Source organism: Brachyhypopomus gauderio, unplaced genomic scaffold (genome assembly GCF_052324685.1).
Source record: "Brachyhypopomus gauderio isolate BG-103 unplaced genomic scaffold, BGAUD_0.2 sc44, whole genome shotgun sequence".
NCBI classification, from domain to species: domain Eukaryota; kingdom Metazoa; phylum Chordata; class Actinopteri; order Gymnotiformes; family Hypopomidae; genus Brachyhypopomus; species Brachyhypopomus gauderio.
Genome location: NW_027506870.1, coordinates 1,099,848 through 1,113,255, shown reverse-complemented (window position 1 = coordinate 1,113,255; position 13,408 = coordinate 1,099,848).

Here is a 13,408-nt window from a genome sequence, read left to right as displayed (position 1 = left end):
AGCTGTCTAGAACCACACAGGTGCTTCACTCTGGTAACGTTATTTACAGGTGGCAAGGGCAGCATATTTCTCCAGCAACATCTTTAGAGTTTGGCTTCCAATACCACTGACCATTCTCATGCGCTAAAGAGTCACAAGCATATTTTTACAATCACAATGATTGGCACCTTTCATGACACTTTTAAAGCCACCTGTGTTGAAAATCGTGCCCATGTCTCTAAGCAGCCATGTCTCAACACAGAAGATACTTCTCCAAAGCTCATGGGCACACCACACCAGAGACATGAACTCTCTTCAGCAAGATCACAGCCTCCAACATCTTTCAAGCAATTCCATCACATAAACCAAGCTGTTTGGGCTAGGACAAACATTCACAAGTTCCTGATCCAAAGAGACCATAAAGTCTACATACAAAGCCATAAATAACCCATGAATAGTCCATATACTGTTCACTAATTATATTTCTTATTACATTATATCCAGTCATCTTACAACAGTCCTCAGGACACGTATACTTCAAAAACGATAATAATTATCATTGGTCATTCTATAAAAAGAAGAAAATGTGAAATGTATTCTCACTATACCTGTTTAGAACAGTTTTGTATATGTCAAAACTCATTACAAAGGCACAGACTTTATCAAAATGACAAACTTTAGAGGTTAGAAAGTTAACACTATTTAATTTGTAAATGAACAAAAATGCACGAGTGTCGCTTTAATTTGAAAAACGAATTGTTTTGTCTTGATTTGTTGTCCCGTTGCCTTGGTAAAATGCCTATAGCCTAAGGGCACGGCCTCCTTTTGATTATTCTTTTATTAATCTACAAAATAAAACTTTTCAGTCACATAAACAGACACAGGGCAAGGTAAACTAAATAGCACACATAATTACAGACATATTTTAAATAATTGTACATTATCGTAACGTAATACAGATGAATAGCGCAGCCACGGGGGCGCATGGGTAAGTGGGGAATGCCCCATTGGACCGAGGCAAATTACCCATGAGGCCCCAGCGCGGCTCAGTTAAAAGATAGGTTTATGATGGTTAGGTTGTACAATTATTAAATACGTGTGTAATTGTTAGTATCATTTAGTTTAGCTTGCCTTGTGTCTGTTTATGTGACTGTACAGTCGTTGTCACTCCCGCCATGTTTGTGTCGCCATGTCATTAGACGTGTTCTTATATATCTTTTATGTGTTATTTAAATAAAAGGCGGAGTTTTCACATATCGACCGTGTGTGCAGCTGTTTTCCAGTGACTACAATCAAGTCCGTCTCCCTTTTAATTTGTAGATTTACAAAAACGCACGAGTGTCGCTTTAATTTGAAAAACTAATTGTTTTGACTTGATTTGTTGTCCCGTTGCCTTGGTAAAATGCCTATAGCCTAAGGGCACGGCCTCCTTTTGATTATTCTTTTAATAATCTACAAAATAAAACATTTCAGTAACATAAACAGACACAGGGCAAGGTAAACTAAATGGCACACATAATTACAGACATATTTAAAATAATTGTACATTATCGTAACGTAATACAGATGAATAGCGCAGCCACGGGGGCGCATGGGTAAGTGGGGAATGCCCCATTGGACCGAGGCAAATTACCCATGAGGCCCCAGCGCGGCTCAGTTAAAAGATAGTTTTATGATGGTTAGGTTGTACAATTATTAAATACGTGTGTAATTGTTAGTATCATTTAGTTTAGCTTGCCTTGTGTCTGTTTATGTGACTGTACAGTCGTTGTCACTCCCGCCATGTGTGTGTCGCCATCTCATAACACCTGTTCATATAAGAGTTTTATGGGTAAATTCAACATCATTAAAAGCTCCTACTTGTTTACCCTGTGTGCCACCATATTCCACCAACCACAATTATGTCTGTTAATCTTTTAAGAACCCATATGTCTATCAACTTTTACTCCAGTGCAAACCACAATATAGCAAAATGCACATGTTTAATCATTTATTAAGCTGATTAGTCTTTGCAACACATTATTCTTATCATTCTTCCGTAGTGCAGCTAGGCTACTTCCGTTATGCTTTCCATTCCACAATCTAGAGTCTTAAAGAATTCAAATTCCTGCTGTGTGACCTTCAGAGTCGCCTGCTTCACAACCCATGTGAGCTGTCTAGAACCACACAGGTGCTTCACTCTGGTAACGTTATTTACAGGTGGCAAGGGCAGCATATTTCTCCAGCAACATCTTTAGAGTTTGGCTTCCAATACCACTGACCATTCTCATGCGCTAAAGAGTCACAAGCATATTTTTACAATCACAATGATTGGCACCTTTCATGACACTTTTAAAGCCACCTGTGTTGAAAATCGTGCCCATGTCTCTAAGCAGCCATGTCTCAACACAGAAGATACTTCTCCAAAGCTCATGGGCACACCACACCAGAGACATGAACTCTCTTCAGCAAGATCACAGCCTCCAACATCTTTCAAGCAATTCCATCACATAAACCAAGCTGTTTGGGCTAGGACAAACATTCACAAGTTCCTGATCCAAAGAGACCATAAAGTCTACATACAAAGCCATAAATAACCCATGAATAGTCCATATACTGTTCACTAATTATATTTCTTATTACATTATATCCAGTCATCTTACAACAGTCCTCAGGACACGTATACTTCAAAAACGATAATAATTATCATTGGTCATTCTATAAAAAGAAGAAAATGTGAAATGTATTCTCACTATACCTGTTTAGAACAGTTTTGTATATGTCAAAACTCATTACAAAGGCACAGACTTTATCAAAATGACAAACTTTAGAGGTTAGAAAGTTAACACTATTTAATTTGTAAATGAACAAAAATGCACGAGTGTCGCTTTAATTTGAAAAACGAATTGTTTTGTCTTGATTTGTTGTCCCGTTGCCTTGGTAAAATGCCTATAGCCTAAGGGCACGGCCTCCTTTTGATTATTCTTTTATTAATCTACAAAATAAAACTTTTCAGTCACATAAACAGACACAGGGCAAGGTAAACTAAATAGCACACATAATTACAGACATATTTTAAATAATTGTACATTATCGTAACGTAATACAGATGAATAGCGCAGCCACGGGGGCGCATGGGTAAGTGGGGAATGCCCCATTGGACCGAGGCAAATTACCCATGAGGCCCCAGCGCGGCTCAGTTAAAAGATAGGTTTATGATGGTTAGGTTGTACAATTATTAAATACGTGTGTAATTGTTAGTATCATTTAGTTTAGCTTGCCTTGTGTCTGTTTATGTGACTGTACAGTCGTTGTCACTCCCGCCATGTGTGTGTCGCCATCTCATAACACCTGTTCATATAAGAGTTTTATGGGTAAATTCAACATCATTAAAAGCTCCTACTTGTTTACCCTGTGTGCCACCATATTCCACCAACCACAATTATGTCTGTTAATCTTTTAAGAACCCATATGTCTATCAACTTTTACTCCAGTGCAAACCACAATATAGCAAAATGCACATGTTTAATCATTTATTAAGCTGATTAGTCTTTGCAACACATTATTCTTATCATTCTTCCGTAGTGCAGCTAGGCTACTTCCGTTATGCTTTCCATTCCACAATCTAGAGTCTTAAAGAATTCAAATTCCTGCTGTGTGACCTTCAGAGTCGCCTGCTTCACAACCCATGTGAGCTGTCTAGAACCACACAGGTGCTTCACTCTGGTAACGTTATTTACAGGTGGCAAGGGCAGCATATTTCTCCAGCAACATCTTTAGAGTTTGGCTTCCAATACCACTGACCATTCTCATGCGCTAAAGAGTCACAAGCATATTTTTACAATCACAATGATTGGCACCTTTCATGACACTTTTAAAGCCACCTGTGTTGAAAATCGTGCCCATGTCTCTAAGCAGCCATGTCTCAACACAGAAGATACTTCTCCAAAGCTCATGGGCACACCACACCAGAGACATGAACTCTCTTCAGCAAGATCACAGCCTCCAACATCTTTCAAGCAATTCCATCACATAAACCAAGCTGTTTGGGCTAGGACAAACATTCACAAGTTCCTGATCCAAAGAGACCATAAAGTCTACATACAAAGCCATACATAACCCATGAGTAGTCCATAAGTAGAATATCAGCAAAGGCTCCTGCATATAGAGCATGTGTGCTGCAATATTCCACACACCACAATGATGTATGCCATCCTTTTAAGAAAGCACTTGTCTACCAACTTTTACTCCAGTGCAAACCACAATATAGCAAAATGCACATGTTTAATCATTTATTAAGCTGATTAGTCTTTGCAATACATTATTCTTATCATTCTTCCGTAGTGCAGCTAGGCTACTTCCGTTATGCTTTCCATTCCACAATCTAGAGTCTTAAAGAATTCAAATTCCTGCTGTGTGACCTTCAGAGTCGCCTGCTTCACAACCCATGTGAGCTGTCTAGAAACACACAGGTGCTTCACTCTGGTAACGTTATTTACAGGTGGCAAGGGCAGCATATTTCTCCAGCAACATCTTTAGAGTTTGGCTTCCAATACCACTGACCATTCTCATGCGCTAAAGAGTCACAAGCATATTTTTACAATCACAATGATTGGCACCTTTCATGACACTTTTAAAGCCACCTGTGTTGAAAATCGTGCCCATGTCTCTAAGCAGCCATGTCTCAACACAGAAGATACTTCTCCAAAGCTCATGGGCACACCACACCAGAGACATGAACTCTCTTCAGCAAGATCACAGCCTCCAACATCTTTCAAGCAATTCCATCACATAAACCAAGCTGTTTGGGCTAGGACAAACATTCACAAGTTCCTGATCCAAAGAGACCATAAAGTCTACATACAAAGCCATAAATAACCCATGAATAGTCCATATACTGTTCACTAATTATATTTCTTATTACATTATATCCAGTCATCTTACAACAGTCCTCAGGACACGTATACTTCAAAAACGATAATAATTATCATTGGTCATTCTATAAAAAGAAGAAAATGTGAAATGTATTCTCACTATACCTGTTTAGAACAGTTTTGTATATGTCAAAACTCATTACAAAGGCACAGACTTTATCAAAATGACAAACTTTAGAGGTTAGAAAGTTAACACTATTTAATTTGTAAATGAACAAAAATGCACGAGTGTCGCTTTAATTTGAAAAACGAATTGTTTTGTCTTGATTTGTTGTCCCGTTGCCTTGGTAAAATGCCTATAGCCTAAGGGCACGGCCTCCTTTTGATTATTCTTTTATTAATCTACAAAATAAAACTTTTCAGTCACATAAACAGACACAGGGCAAGGTAAACTAAATAGCACACATAATTACAGACATATTTAAAATAATTGTACATTATCGTAACGTAATACAGATGAATAGCGCAGCCACGGGGGCGCATGGGTAAGTGGGGAATGCCCCATTGGACCGAGGCAAATTACCCATGAGGCCCCAGCGCGGCTCAGTTAAAAGATAGGTTTATGATGGTTAGGTTGTACAATTATTAAATACGTGTGTAATTGTTAGTATCATTTAGTTTAGCTTGCCTTGTGTCTGTTTATGTGACTGTACAGTCGTTGTCACTCCCGCCATGTTTGTGTCGCCATGTCATTAGACGTGTTCTTATATATCGTTTATGTGTAATTTAAATAAAAGGCGGAGTTTTCACATATCGACCGTGTGTGCAGCTGTTTTCCAGTGACTACAATCAAGTCCGTCTCCCTTTTAATTTGTAGATTTACAAAAACGCACGAGTGTCGCTTTAATTTGAAAAACTAATTGTTTTGACTTGATTTGTTGTCCCGTTGCCTTGGTAAAATGCCTATAGCCTAAGGGCACGGCCTCCTTTTGATTATTCTTTTAATAATCTACAAAATAAAACATTTCAGTAACATAAACAGACACAGGGCAAGGTAAACTAAATGGCACACATAATTACAGACATATTTAAAATAATTGTACATTATCGTAACGTAATACAGATGAATAGCGCAGCCACGGGGGCGCATGGGTAAGTGGGGAATGCCCCATTGGACCGAGGCAAATTACCCATGAGGTCCCAGCGCGGCTCAGTTAAAAGATAGTTTTATGATGGTTAGGTTGTACAATTATTAAATACGTGTGTAATTGTTAGTATCATTTAGTTTAGCTTGCCTTGTGTCTGTTTATGTGACTGTACAGTCGTTGTCACTCCCGCCTTGTGTGTGTCGCCATCTCATAACACCTGTTCATATAAGAGTTTTATGGGTAAATTCAACATCATTAAAAGCTCCTACTTGTTTACCCTGTGTGCTACCATATTCCACCAACCACAATTATGTCTGTTATTCTTTTAAGAACCCATATGTCTATCAACTTTTACTCCAGTGCAAACCACAATATAGCAAAATGCACATGTTTAATCATTTATTAAGCTGATTAGTCTTTGCAACACATTATTCTTATCATTCTTCCGTAGTGCAGCTAGGCTACTTCCGTTATGCTTTCCATTCCACAATCTAGAGTCTTAAAGAATTCAAATTCCTGCTGTGTGACCTTCAGAGTCGCCTGCTTCACAACCCATGTGAGCTGTCTAGAACCACACAGGTGCTTCACTCTGGTAACGTTATTTACAGGTGGCAAGGGCAGCATATTTCTCCAGCAACATCTTTAGAGTTTGGCTTCCAATACCACTGACCATTCTCATGCGCTAAAGAGTCACAAGCATATTTTTACAATCACAATGATTGGCACCTTTCATGACACTTTTAAAGCCACCTGTGTTGAAAATCGTGCCCATGTCTCTAAGCAGCCATGTCTCAACACAGAAGATACTTCTCCAAAGCTCATGGGCACACCACACCAGAGACATGAACTCTCTTCAGCAAGATCACAGCCTCCAACATCTTTCAAGCAATTCCATCACATAAACCAAGCTGTTTGGGCTAGGACAAACATTCACAAGTTCCTGATCCAAAGAGACCATAAAGTCTACATACAAAGCCATACATAACCCATGAGTAGTCCATAAGTAGAATATCAGCAAAGGCTCCTGCATATAGAGCATGTGTGCTGCAATATTCCACACACCACAATGATGTATGCCATCCTTTTAAGAAAGCACTTGTCTACCAACTTTTACTCCAGTGCAAACCACAATATAGCAAAATGCACATGTTTAATCATTTATTAAGCTGATTAGTCTTTGCAACACATTATTCTTATCATTCTTCCGTAGTGCAGCTAGGCTACTTCCGTTATGCTTTCCATTCCACAATCTAGAGTCTTAAAGAATTCAAATTCCTGCTGTGTGACCTTCAGAGTCGCCTGCTTCACAACCCATGTGAGCTGTCTAGAACCACACAGGTGCTTCACTCTGGTAACGTTATTTACAGGTGGCAAGGGCAGCATATTTCTCCAGCAACATCTTTAGAGTTTGGCTTCCAATACCACTGACCATTCTCATGCGCTAAAGAGTCACAAGCATATTTTTACAATCACAATGATTGGCACCTTTCATGACACTTTTAAAGCCACCTGTGTTGAAAATCGTGCCCATGTCTCTAAGCAGCCATGTCTCAACACAGAAGATACTTCTCCAAAGCTCATGGGCACACCACACCAGAGACATGAACTCTCTTCAGCAAGATCACAGCCTCCAACATCTTTCAAGCAATTCCATCACATAAACCAAGCTGTTTGGGCTAGGACAAACATTCACAAGTTCCTGATCCAAAGAGACCATAAAGTCTACATACAAAGCCATACATAACCCATGAGTAGTCCATAAGTAGAATATCAGCAAAGGCTCCTGCATATAGAGCATGTGTGCTGCAATATTCCACACACCACAATGATGTATGCCATCCTTTTAAGAAAGCACTTGTCTACCAACTTTTACTCCAGTGCAAACCACAATATAGCAAAATGCACATGTTTAATCATTTATTAAGCTGATTAGTCTTTGCAATACATTATTCTTATCATTCTTCCGTAGTGCAGCTAGGCTACTTCCGTTATGCTTTCCATTCCACAATCTAGAGTCTTAAAGAATTCAAATTCCTGCTGTGTGACCTTCAGAGTCGCCTGCTTCACAACCCATGTGAGCTGTCTAGAAACACACAGGTGCTTCACTCTGGTAACGTTATTTACAGGTGGCAAGGGCAGCATATTTCTCCAGCAACATCTTTAGAGTTTGGCTTCCAATACCACTGACCATTCTCATGCGCTAAAGAGTCACAAGCATATTTTTACAATCACAATGATTGGCACCTTTCATGACACTTTTAAAGCCACCTGTGTTGAAAATCGTGCCCATGTCTCTAAGCAGCCATGTCTCAACACAGAAGATACTTCTCCAAAGCTCATGGGCACACCACACCAGAGACATGAACTCTCTTCAGCAAGATCACAGCCTCCAACATCTTTCAAGCAATTCCATCACATAAACCAAGCTGTTTGGGCTAGGACAAACATTCACAAGTTCCTGATCCAAAGAGACCATAAAGTCTACATACAAAGCCATAAATAACCCATGAATAGTCCATATACTGTTCACTAATTATATTTCTTATTACATTATATCCAGTCATCTTACAACAGTCCTCAGGACACGTATACTTCAAAAACGATAATAATTATCATTGGTCATTCTATAAAAAGAAGAAAATGTGAAATGTATTCTCACTATACCTGTTTAGAACAGTTTTGTATATGTCAAAACTCATTACAAAGGCACAGACTTTATCAAAATGACAAACTTTAGAGGTTAGAAAGTTAACACTATTTAATTTGTAAATGAACAAAAATGCACGAGTGTCGCTTTAATTTGAAAAACGAATTGTTTTGTCTTGATTTGTTGTCCCGTTGCCTTGGTAAAATGCCTATAGCCTAAGGGCACGGCCTCCTTTTGATTATTCTTTTATTAATCTACAAAATAAAACTTTTCAGTCACATAAACAGACACAGGGCAAGGTAAACTAAATAGCACACATAATTACAGACATATTTTAAATAATTGTACATTATCGTAACGTAATACAGATGAATAGCGCAGCCACGGGGGCGCATGGGTAAGTGGGGAATGCCCCATTGGACCGAGGCAAATTACCCATGAGGCCCCAGCGTGGCTCAGTTAAAAGATAGGTTTATGATGGTTAGGTTGTACAATTATTAAATACGTGTGTAATTGTTAGTATCATTTAGTTTAGCTTGCCTTGTGTCTGTTTATGTGACTGTACAGTCGTTGTCACTCCCGCCTTGTGTGTGTCGCCATCTCATAACACCTGTTCATATAAGAGTTTTATGGGTAAATTCAACATCATTAAAAGCTCCTACTTGTTTACCCTGTGTGCTACCATATTCCACCAACCACAATTATGTCTGTTATTCTTTTAAGAACCCATATGTCTATCAACTTTTACTCCAGTGCAAACCACAATATAGCAAAATGCACATGTTTAATCATTTATTAAGCTGATTAGTCTTTGCAACACATTATTCTTATCATTCTTCCGTAGTGCAGCTAGGCTACTTCCGTTATGCTTTCCATTCCACAATCTAGAGTCTTAAAGAATTCAAATTCCTGCTGTGTGACCTTCAGAGTCGCCTGCTTCACAACCCATGTGAGCTGTCTAGAACCACACAGGTGCTTCACTCTGGTAACGTTATTTACAGGTGGCAAGGGCAGCATATTTCTCCAGCAACATCTTTAGAGTTTGGCTTCCAATACCACTGACCATTCTCATGCGCTAAAGAGTCACAAGCATATTTTTACAATCACAATGATTGGCACCTTTCATGACACTTTTAAAGCCACCTGTGTTGAAAATCGTGCCCATGTCTCTAAGCAGCCATGTCTCAACACAGAAGATACTTCTCCAAAGCTCATGGGCACACCACACCAGAGACATGAACTCTCTTCAGCAAGATCACAGCCTCCAACATCTTTCAAGCAATTCCATCACATAAACCAAGCTGTTTGGGCTAGGACAAACATTCACAAGTTCCTGATCCAAAGAGACCATAAAGTCTACATACAAAGCCATACATAACCCATGAGTAGTCCATAAGTAGAATATCAGCAAAGGCTCCTGCATATAGAGCATGTGTGCTGCAATATTCCACACACCACAATGATGTATGCCATCCTTTTAAGAAAGCACTTGTCTACCAACTTTTACTCCAGTGCAAACCACAATATAGCAAAATGCACATGTTTAATCATTTATTAAGCTGATTAGTCTTTGCAATACATTATTCTTATCATTCTTCCGTAGTGCAGCTAGGCTACTTCCGTTATGCTTTCCATTCCACAATCTAGAGTCTTAAAGAATTCAAATTCCTGCAGTGTGACCTTCAGAGTCGCCTGCTTCACAACCCATGTGAGCTGTCTAGAAACACACAGGTGCTTCACTCTGGTAACGTTATTTACAGGTGGCAAGGGCAGCATATTTCTCCAGCAACATCTTTAGAGTTTGGCTTCCAATACCACTGACCATTCTCATGCGCTAAAGAGTCACAAGCATATTTTTACAATCACAATGATTGGCACCTTTCATGACACTTTTAAAGCCACCTGTGTTGAAAATCGTGCCCATGTCTCTAAGCAGCCATGTCTCAACACAGAAGATACTTCTCCAAAGCTCATGGGCACACCACACCAGAGACATGAACTCTCTTCAGCAAGATCACAGCCTCCAACATCTTTCAAGCAATTCCATCACATAAACCAAGCTGTTTGGGCTAGGACAAACATTCACAAGTTCCTGATCCAAAGAGACCATAAAGTCTACATACAAAGCCATACATAACCCATGAGTAGTCCATAAGTAGAATATCAGCAAAGGCTCCTGCATATAGAGCATGTGTGCTGCAATATTCCACACACCACAATGATGTATGCCATCCTTTTAAGAAAGCACTTGTCTACCAACTTTTACTCCAGTGCAAACCACAATATAGCAAAATGCACATGTTTAATCATTTATTAAGCTGATTAGTCTTTGCAATACATTATTCTTATCATTCTTCCGTAGTGCAGCTAGGCTACTTCCGTTATGCTTTCCATTCCACAATCTAGAGTCTTAAAGAATTCAAATTCCTGCTGTGTGACCTTCAGAGTCGCCTGCTTCACAACCCATGTGAGCTGTCTAGAAACACACAGGTGCTTCACTCTGGTAACGTTATTTACAGGTGGCAAGGGCAGCATATTTCTCCAGCAACATCTTTAGAGTTTGGCTTCCAATACCACTGACCATTCTCATGCGCTAAAGAGTCACAAGCATATTTTTACAATCACAATGATTGGCACCTTTCATGACACTTTTAAAGCCACCTGTGTTGAAAATCGTGCCCATGTCTCTAAGCAGCCATGTCTCAACACAGAAGATACTTCTCCAAAGCTCATGGGCACACCACACCAGAGACATGAACTCTCTTCAGCAAGATCACAGCCTCCAACATCTTTCAAGCAATTCCATCACATAAACCAAGCTGTTTGGGCTAGGACAAACATTCACAAGTTCCTGATCCAAAGAGACCATAAAGTCTACATACAAAGCCATAAATAACCCATGAATAGTCCATATACTGTTCACTAATTATATTTCTTATTACATTATATCCAGTCATCTTACAACAGTCCTCAGGACATGTATACTTCAAAAATGATAATAATTATCATTGGTCATTCTATAAAAAGAAGAAAATGTGAAATGTATTCTCACTATACCTGTTTAGAACAGTTTTGTATATGTCAAAACTCATTACAAAGGCACAGACTTTATCAAAATGACAAACTTTAGAGGTTAGAAAGTTAACACTATTTAATTTGTAAATGAACAAAAATGCACGAGTGTCGCTTTAATTTGAAAAACGAATTGTTTTGTCTTGATTTGTTGTCCCGTTGCCTTGGTAAAATGCCTATAGCCTAAGGGCACGGCCTCCTTTTGATTATTCTTTTAATAATCTACAAAATAAAACTTTTCAGTCACATAAACAGACACAGGGCAAGGTAAACTAAATAGCACACATAATTACAGACATATTTAAAATAATTGTACATTATCGTAACGTAATACAGATGAATAGCGCAGCCACGGGGGCGCATGGGTAAGTGGGGCATGCCCCATTGGACCGAGGCAAATTACCCATGAGGCCCCAGCGCGGCTCAGTTAAAAGATAGTTTTATGATGGTTAGGTTGTACAATTATTAAATACGTGTGTAATTGTTAGTATCATTTAGTTTAGCTTGCCTTATGTCTGTTTATGTGACTGTACAGTCGTTGTCACTCCCGCCATGTTTGTGTCGCCATGTCATTAAACGTGTTCTTATATATCTTTTATGTGTAATTTAAATAAAAGGCGGAGTTTTCACATATCGACCGTGTGTGCAGCTGTTTTCCAGTGACTACAATCAAGTCCGTCTCCCTTTTAATTTGTAGATTTACAAAAACGCACGAGTGTCGCTTTAATTTGAAAAACTAATTGTTTTGACTTGATTTGTTGTCCCGTTGCCTTGGTAAAATGCCTATAGCCTAAGGGCACGGCCTCCTTTTGATTATTCTTTTAATAATCTACAAAATAAAACATTTCAGTAACATAAACAGACACAGGGCAAGGTAAACTAAATAGCACACATAATTACAGACATATTTAAAATAATTGTACATTATCGTAACGTAATACAGATGAATAGCGCAGCCACGGGGGCGCATGGGTAAGTGGGGCATGCCCCATTGGACCGAGGCAAATTACCCATGAGGCCCCAGCGCGGCTCAGTTAAAAGATAGTTTTATGATGGTTAGGTTGTACAATTATTAAATACGTGTGTAATTGTTAGTATCATTTAGTTTAGCTTGCCTTGTGTCTGTTTATGTGACTGTACAGTCGTTGTCACTCCCGCCTTGTGTGTGTCGCCATCTCATAACACCTGTTCATATAAGAGTTTTATGGGTAAAGTCAACATCATTAAAAGCTCCTACTTGTTTACCCTGTGTGCTACCATATTCCACCAACCACAATTATGTCTGTTATTCTTTTAAGAACCCATATGTCTATCAACTTTTACTCCAGTGCAAACCACAATATAGCAAAATGCACATGTTTAATCATTTATTAAGCTGATTAGTCTTTGCAACACATTATTCTTATCATTCTTCCGTAGTGCAGCTAGGCTACTTCCGTTATGCTTTCCATTCCACAATCTAGAGTCTTAAAAAATTCAAATTCCTGCTGTGTGACCTTCAGAGTCGCCTGCTTCACAACCCATGTGAGCTGTCTAGAACCACACAGGTGCTTCACTCTGGTAACGTTATTTACAGGTGGCAAGGGCAGCATATTTCTCCAGCAACATCTTTAGAGTTTGGCTTCCAATACCACTGACCATTCTCATGCGCTAAAGAGTCACAAGCATATTTTTACAATCACAATGATTGGCACCTTTCATGACACTTT